The sequence below is a fragment of the Macaca nemestrina genome, chromosome 9 (assembly GCF_043159975.1).
Source record: "Macaca nemestrina isolate mMacNem1 chromosome 9, mMacNem.hap1, whole genome shotgun sequence".
Taxonomy (NCBI): Eukaryota; Metazoa; Chordata; class Mammalia; order Primates; family Cercopithecidae; genus Macaca; species Macaca nemestrina.
The window spans coordinates 12,393,276-12,401,105 of NC_092133.1; the positions used below are offsets into that span (position 1 = coordinate 12,393,276).

Genomic DNA, 7,830 nt, shown 5'->3' on the forward strand with positions numbered 1-7,830 from the left:
CTAGTTTGGAGGTAGGAAAGTGATAATCTGCAAAATTCCCCACCATTGCCCATGTATTCAGCCCTTCTCCAGAAAGTGGAACTTGTTTTAGAGAGCAGTTTAGAGCTTCACGTGGCTTCAGGTGGGAAAAATCTTGGGTGTCCTTACTCAGGTCTCAGCTAATCTACTTCTTCATCTGGGTTTGTCATATATGAGAGGGTTTTTCACAAACAGGAAGTTGTCTAAAACTTTAGTGAGAAGACTGTATTAATCAGTATACTTCATGTTAGCTGCTTTGATAATCCCCACATCTCAGTGGTGTAACAATAAAATTGTACAGCTTGCTCAAAGTCTAATGTAGATATTCCTGGTTGGTTGACTCTACTGGGGAGAGTGCTTCTTCTCTGAGCTGTGCCCAGGCTTCCTCCATCCTTTGATTTCACCTCACAGCCCATGCTTATGGCCCGAAAGAGGGAAGTGGGGTAGGGAGTGAAGAAAATGGCACTAAAATTCATGCAGTCTCAACCAAACTGCAAAGCATGTTGGGAATGCAGGCTTCCTGGGTGGCCAGGAAGAAGAAGCAGATTGGGTGAGCATGCCGTATTACCTCTGCCACAGAAACTCTGCCTCCTACTTTGAAGGCAGGAAGAGGTAGAGGCCAAATGATTATCTTTAGTCCTCGTGGTATAGCTGGATAGATTTCAGAATAAAATTTGTAATTTCCATAGTGTTCCTGAAGACATTGATCCAAGCTTGCCCTGTCATCATTCTATACCACAGTGACATTATTTAACCCAAGACTGTGGTTTTAGTCCTTAATTTGCATCAGGTGCTCCCAGTGCCTCATGGGAAATAAGTTGTTGACTGACAGGCTCTGCTCACTGAGGGTTACACTTCCCTGTAAAAGAGCAGCCAACCACATTGTAAGAGGTCAGAACGATAATAATTGTGATAATGGTCAACATCTATTAAGTGCCTACTATATACTTGGCATCATGGTAGGCATGCTTTAGACCTACCTTATTTAACCCTCTCATTTAGTCTTCAGGCTTCACTCTTACCAAGTAGCTTGGAAATGGACTATGCAGGGTGATTTCTAAGTGCTTTTGAGGAAAAGAGCAATTATAATTCCTTTAAAAGCCATCTCTTTGAGAACAGCCATTCTTTGGATGAATAAGTTCTGGCAGGTTTGTAAAACCATTGGTCACATGATCATTGCATCCCATCGCAAGTGACTTGGTGGGGGCCGGGGGCTGGCCTGTCATCACTTCTGTGGGCAGATGGGACTGTCCATCTGCTCTACATTTTCACTGTTGCCTGCTCAGCTGGCAAGTTTGCAGGCAGAACACTGTGGGATGGCCCTGCCCACCTAAGTGGACAGAACTGCCTGTCAAAAATAGAGGATGTCGGGATTCTCTTGGGAGTTTCATATTTTAGGGAGCTATGCTTTGGGGGACCCTGCACTGGCTGGGAAGGGTGGTATTAATGGGCTGGATGCTTTCATAGATGAAATTAACACCTCTAAATACCTTTCCTTCTCCTAGAGGTAGGTCTGACTGGATCTGAAGCTTCTCCAGCAACAATGTGGCCTCCATGTTCATTTTACTCAGATTTGTCCTACAGGAATGTATGTGGTTGGGAGAATGTCAGAATCCTTCCTTCTGCCCTGCACAGCTCTAGAAATGGCCCAGGGAATTTTGTGAGGCTGCAGTGGATTGGAGTTAGAGGGCATCAGCTGTTGGAATAGACACCTAGTCTTTAGATAATGGGCACCTCTAGTGCAAACAGTGTCCTTATTTGGGGTGAGTACTCAAAAATAATTTTAGAACAGCTCTTAACCACAACTTTGTGCCACCAAGATAAGGGGAGATATTTCCTCGCATCTGAAAGCCCTGCCTCCATGATAACAAAAGCCCTAGGATTTAGAGTTGAGATCAGAATCTGGGCTAATAGCTTTATTAATTACAACTTCTCAGTAAAGTCATTAGGATTTCAGATGAAAATGGGCTAAAGCAAAAAGTATTTAAGATGTACAGTCATGGCTTTTAGTTTCTGAAAAATAGATGAAAAATTTCTTGGTTCCATTCAGTTGTTCAAGGAGAGGAGGGGAAAGGCAATATGGCAAACGCTTTCAGGTCTTTGTAGGAGGATAGAATGCCAGATTTGAGCACGCGCACCAGACTGCGTTCGTACATATCCTCCCAGCGCTTTTTGCTCAGCTCCATGAATGTTGCCACAGTGGCTTTATGGTTCAGCCTTGGAAATGGAGCTGCCAAAGGAGACAAACTCCATTTTCTATCCATTCACAAGGAGCCAAGCTGCTGGGCTGAGTGTTGTGAGGAACCAGTCAATCACAACAAGACAAGATTAAAGAAATGCCATAACAATTGACATTCACTCTTTCTTAAAGATGGAAGTTGGTGGGCCGCCTTTACTTTTTAGGGATGTAAACTCTGTGAGAGTGACGTAAACCCTTCTGTCTGCTTTCTGAATATCATCCAGGTTCTGTCCTTGGTCTTAGCTTCACATTCTTCTGCTCTGACACCACCAGGGCCAATTTCCCTGCCACTAATATATGTTTTGGGCCTGATGTTTGTAGGATAATCAGTAGAGCCATGAAACAATAATAAAGCGTGTTAGTAAGGTTGTTTGACTTGAAAGTCTTTTGCTAAATAGCCATAGTATCCATAAACTGCTGGAGGTAGGCTAATGAGGATCATAAAATTTATTATTGAAAGTATCTATTATCTTCCCAAGAAATGCCCTCTCTTTATCATGGTCATGCTGATTACATTTCCATGGTTAAAATTTCATTATGGCCTGTGTTTTGCTCAAGGTCCCGCAACTCGCCCAGAGCTGAAGCCTGTCAGCTGGGAGCTCCTTTAGGGAATTTGATTTTATTAATACTTTACGGTTGGCGGCCTTTAATTAATGTTAAATGAAAATGGGATTCTAAAAGCATCACAGAGGACTTTTCACTGGGGTGTCAAAATAATTTACAGTGATTAATAAGCCTTAAATCACCATTACTAGAGATGGTTTGAATTCCATTTTGATCATGAGGTACTGACTACAATATGTTTACAATTTTTTTAAGAAATGAGAAATGTAGCACTGTGCTGAACACCCTTGACTTAGAGACATTGTGAGGGGTGGCTGCTAGAACGAGAGCTGTGTTGGTGGCCTCCTCTGTGTCATTATGGGATGCCTGATTAGGCTTTATTTATCCATCCCTTTTTTCCTTCTATCCACCCTGTTCAACACACACACACACACACACACACACACACACACACACACTACACACACCCCTACTCTGGAAAAAGGTGGAGTAGAAACAAACAAACAAAAGCTATTTAGAGGCATCATCTCATCTCGTTCTCACAATAACTCCATGACGTAGATCTTATTATTCTCCTTTTATAGATAAGGAAAGTAAGGCTTCCGGTGCTTAGTGACTTGCCCAAGGTCCTCAGCTGGTAAGTGTCAGAGAGGAATTTAAACAGGGGCTTGCTAGTATCCAGACCCAGTGTCTTGTATTGTTTTTCATGGATTAGCAGATGAAATTTCAAAACCCTGCTTTCCTGATGACAAGGCTCACAGTGGCCTGAGATTCAAGGCAGGTCTCCACCTCCATGAGGAACTAGAGGCAGGTCAAGAGATTAGGGGAGGCGTCCCGTGAAACGTATTGGGCAAGCCCAGTGGAGAGAGAATCTACATCACCGTGGTCACTGTGGCATCCCAGCAGACAGGCACCCCTCCCTCTCCAGTATCCACAGGCTATTGGGTCTAGAAGGCAATGCTCACTGTTGGTGGTGGACTTTTACAAATAAAGACAGAAGTCCTGATTCCACCAAGTCAGGACTGGATAATCTGTTGTAAAACAATAATTTCTTAACATTCTTCAACATGGCCACTCTAATGTTCTCCTTTCTATATTGTCAGATAACACATTTTAAATTGCTCTAAAGTATCGGATAGAAGAGGAGATGCGAATCAGTTCCGGCTTATCCTTTCCTGGATCTGCAGTGCCAAATTTTTGCCCAGCCTGCTTGGCTCCTTGCCCTGCACCCTCTCCCTGGGGTGTTTGGTCCCCTGTAGCCTTCACTGCAATTCTTTTCTCTCTGAGGGATGTAGATCTCTTCACTGAGGACTTAAGCTCAAGCATAACTAGGACACTAAAGAACATGAAAGCAACACCAGCCACTTTTATTAGGCAGCTTCTAGGTGCCAGGCACACTGCTTAGTGCTGCAGTTTCACTACCTTATTTATTCTTCATGGTAGCCTGTTTCTCCTATGTCTGTTTCTCCTGCTAAAGGCATGCAAAGGCATCTATGGCTACAGTCCCCCTACCCCACTCAGGTAATCCTGAGTTTTAATGATCTTCGTTCCTTCTCTCCAGGATTCTGGAGCCTAGAGAGGTGGATGACAAGAACAATGAGGCTAATGTAACTGGGTTTCTCTGTGGGCCAGGTAGATGTGTCTTGTCCTTCCTACCTGGTCCCCAGCATCCCCTCTGCTACACAAGACAGGGCGGTACGCCAGAGAAATTGACATTGTCAGAGCAATTGATGGTGTTGCCTCATCTCACTCCATGAGGGAACTGGGGCTCTCATCACAGCTGTCATTTCACATCCTTTTGTGTGATTATTGGATGAACGTCTGCCTCCTCCTGCGACTGTGATTGTAGGATCCAGAAGGATGACGACCTTCCTCTTGGTTCATGGAGGTGCCCCCAGGGCCTAGGGACATCTGTGGCTCTTGGCTGTCCCTCAGGAGTAGTTTGCGGAGTGCACGCGTGTGTGAGTGAAGGAGTGAACGATGGGGTGGTCCCTGGTGGTAGCCATGCTTGGTCTCTTGGCACGTTCTTTCTGGGCACCTTGCGGGTGCTACATGAGGTCAGCTAATGCCATCTCATTCCCATGCCTGTCTTTTTTAAGACAACTCCGTTATCTGCAGAGAGTAATGCAAAGAGATTACAGGGCTTTGGGTTTGCGGCAGACTGACCACAGCTTGCAGCCACAGCGTATCTCCCAAGACATAGGAACTGCAGAACGTCAGAGCTGAGTAAAGTAAACGTCTCCATAGAAACTGTTTGCTTAATTGGTTGAATTTTATGATGGGTGCTCCTGGAGAGGCCTTGTGATCACAAACTGTATTCTGTCAGGTCCTGGGAGCTGGGGGTCATCCGTGATGGCTTGCTCTGTGATACTCCCAGCTCCTTGCTGTGCAGAGCACACGCCTCCCTCTGCCTGTGTGTGTGCAAGTGTGTACATCAGTGGGCATGTGTGTGCATCTGTGTGTCTATGTGTGATTGAATATGAACCTGTGCCTATGTGTGTGAGCATGTCTGGGGAGATGTATGTATCAGTGTGCACACAAGTGTCTGTGTGTGTGTGTGTGTTTGGTGTGGCTATATGTGTCTTTATGGGTGGGTGAGTGTGTGTCTCTCTGCATGGATGAATGTTTCTTTGTGTGTGTACACATCACTGTGCACGTGTGTTTGTGGAAGTGTATGTATCGGTGTGTGCACGTGTGTCTTTGTGTGTCTGTGTGAGTATATGTGTCTGGGCGTGCGTGGGTGTGTGTTTGAAGGAGCATGTGCACGTGTGTGCCTGTGTATGTGAGCATGTGTGTTTGTGTGTGATCGTGTGACCCTATCCCCTGCCCCCACCGCCAGGGAGGGGAGAGAGGCCAGTCTGTGCTCCCCATCTCTCCACATGTTGATATTATCACCTCAGCTTCCCAAGTCTGGCAGGAGACGCAGAATTAAACACAGACGCTCCGGTGCCAAAACAAAATTGTGAAAGATTTGAAGCCCCCATTCCCTAAACTTGCAGCCTATCAAACTGGGAACAAGCCCGGCTTTGTTTTATTTCCTGCATGGAACGGGGGTAGCACAGTCTGGAGCCACGTTGGTTCTGATAGAGGAGCTGACTCCAAGCCAGGGAATTTAAAATGCTGAAACCCAAAGCAGAATGGAGACAGCAAGATGCGATGGACAGAGAAGAAAGCATCTGTGAGGGGGAGAAGAGACGCCCGAGTTAGGAAGGAGGAGGAGGTAGCAGCCCAATTTCTGAGAAATATAGATCTACAAAGACAATGAAAAAAAAAGGGGATCGGGGCAAAGGAGCCAGGCAGAGGTGGGCACTGACCTGAATGCAGAACCAGCTCGGTGGGAGGTGAGCACAAATGAACAGAGGTAGAGGAATGGGGTCGGATGAAAAGTGTTCTCATATCCAACCCTTAATTTCGTGGCTGGGGAAATGAAAACCAAGCCGGGAAGCCACTTGCCTAAATCACCGGGGGATCTGGGCCCAGCGGCCCCGTGTTGGGTCTCACACTCTCAGGCCAGTTCTCCCCTGCATGTTGAAGCCACTTGCGGGAGGAGATGACCGGCTTCTCCTGGGTTTCCACGTGTGTCCTGGTGCCTTGCTGTCTCATTACTTCACCTTTTGCAAACAAGTTTTCCTCTTTTCTTTGGAGCCTCTGCTCTTGTATCGGCCTTCCCGGAGTTTTCTGGTTTCATTTTAATAGTAGCATTGGGCACGGTGATGTCAACCGGGTTATGTATTCACTGATTTTGACTAGAGTTTCTTTTATTTTTTTTCTCCTCATTTGTCCACCCAGAGGCAGTTGATGACAATAGTTCTCCAAACCTGCTGATCCCAAGGTCAGCTGTGGCTCGGAAGTAGGAGGGGTTTGCAGGAGGATCACACACAGCTGTAGAAGGAACAGAATCAGAGCTGGGGAGGGAGAACTGCTCCACGGCCATGAGTGGGTGTCCTCTCATGCGGAGCCTGAGTCCCGTAGAACTTGAGGCTTTTCACCAACTCATGAAATACAGACGGTAATGCTTCCTGCTGTGTCCCTGAGACTATGTAGGGTCTAGTGTCTGGTTTATGCCCTTGCACTGGATCACTCTCACCCAGGAATCACCCGGCTGGGGACTGAACCTCTCCTGCCACCGCTCCAACTCCTCCTGAGACACTTACCTCTTGGAAAGGCCACATGTGTTTGCTAAGGACAGGGGCACCTTCTTTGGTCCAGAGAGCTGCAGGCTGTGGTTTATTTCGCTGGCGACCTCTTCATCACCAAGACTATTCCATAGCGTGCTGTGTCACCCGTGAAAACCAAACTTCTAAGCTTCTCCAGTTCAAATGACAACTTCTCTCTGTCACCTTTTGTCAAGAAAACTTTGGATTATGAATCTCCTTTATGGGGGCTCATAAAATGAATTGGGGTGCATTCATCGAGTGGAACACTCTGGAGCCACTGAAAAGAATGCGGCAAAGCTGTATAAAGATGTCTGTGATATCATCTTTATTCTTTTATGTCGTTAAGTGACAAAAGCCAGCTGTAGAGGAGCATGAATTGTTTTATTCCATGTTTATTACATAATGAGTGTAGTGTCGGGAAAGCCATATACCAAATTGTTCACAATGGTTATCTTGGGGGAGTGGAGCTTGGGAACTTGTACTCTTTGCTTGATGCATCTTTGCTTTGTCTCTCTCTTGAATCAGCATGAATAATTTTTTAAATTAGAAAACCTTCTTATTAACATGGAGGTAAATATTGGGGCAGTCCAAGATGGCAGCAGTCTCATGGTGAGGCCCTTGTTTTATGGGAAGAACATGAGGGTAGGAGTTTAAGAAACCCGATTTTTCGCTTAGCCAAGGTTTTTTCCTATTTTTTTGTGCCATGATCCCTCAGGACAGCGTGATGAAGTTTTTGGCTTCCTTCTCAGGACAATGCCTTAGGTGCATAACATGAAATATATAGTATTACAAAAGAAGCCAAATCTATTGAAATATAGTTATCAAAATACTTTCTAAAAATTTTGTGGTATA

General features: G+C 45.5%; 1 long non-coding RNA gene across 1 annotated transcript; it reads right to left on the reverse strand.

The window, feature by feature from the left end:
- Window positions 1-1,273: 1,273 nt before the first annotated feature.
- LOC105469668 (uncharacterized) lies at window positions 1,274-7,257 on the reverse strand. Its single transcript, XR_980016.2, has 3 exons — window positions 6,976-7,257; window positions 6,136-6,703; window positions 1,274-4,933 (listed from the first exon to the last, which is right to left on the reverse strand). It is a non-coding gene; the product is annotated as an uncharacterized lncRNA (long non-coding RNA).
- Between the last annotated feature and the right edge of the window lie 573 nt (window positions 7,258-7,830).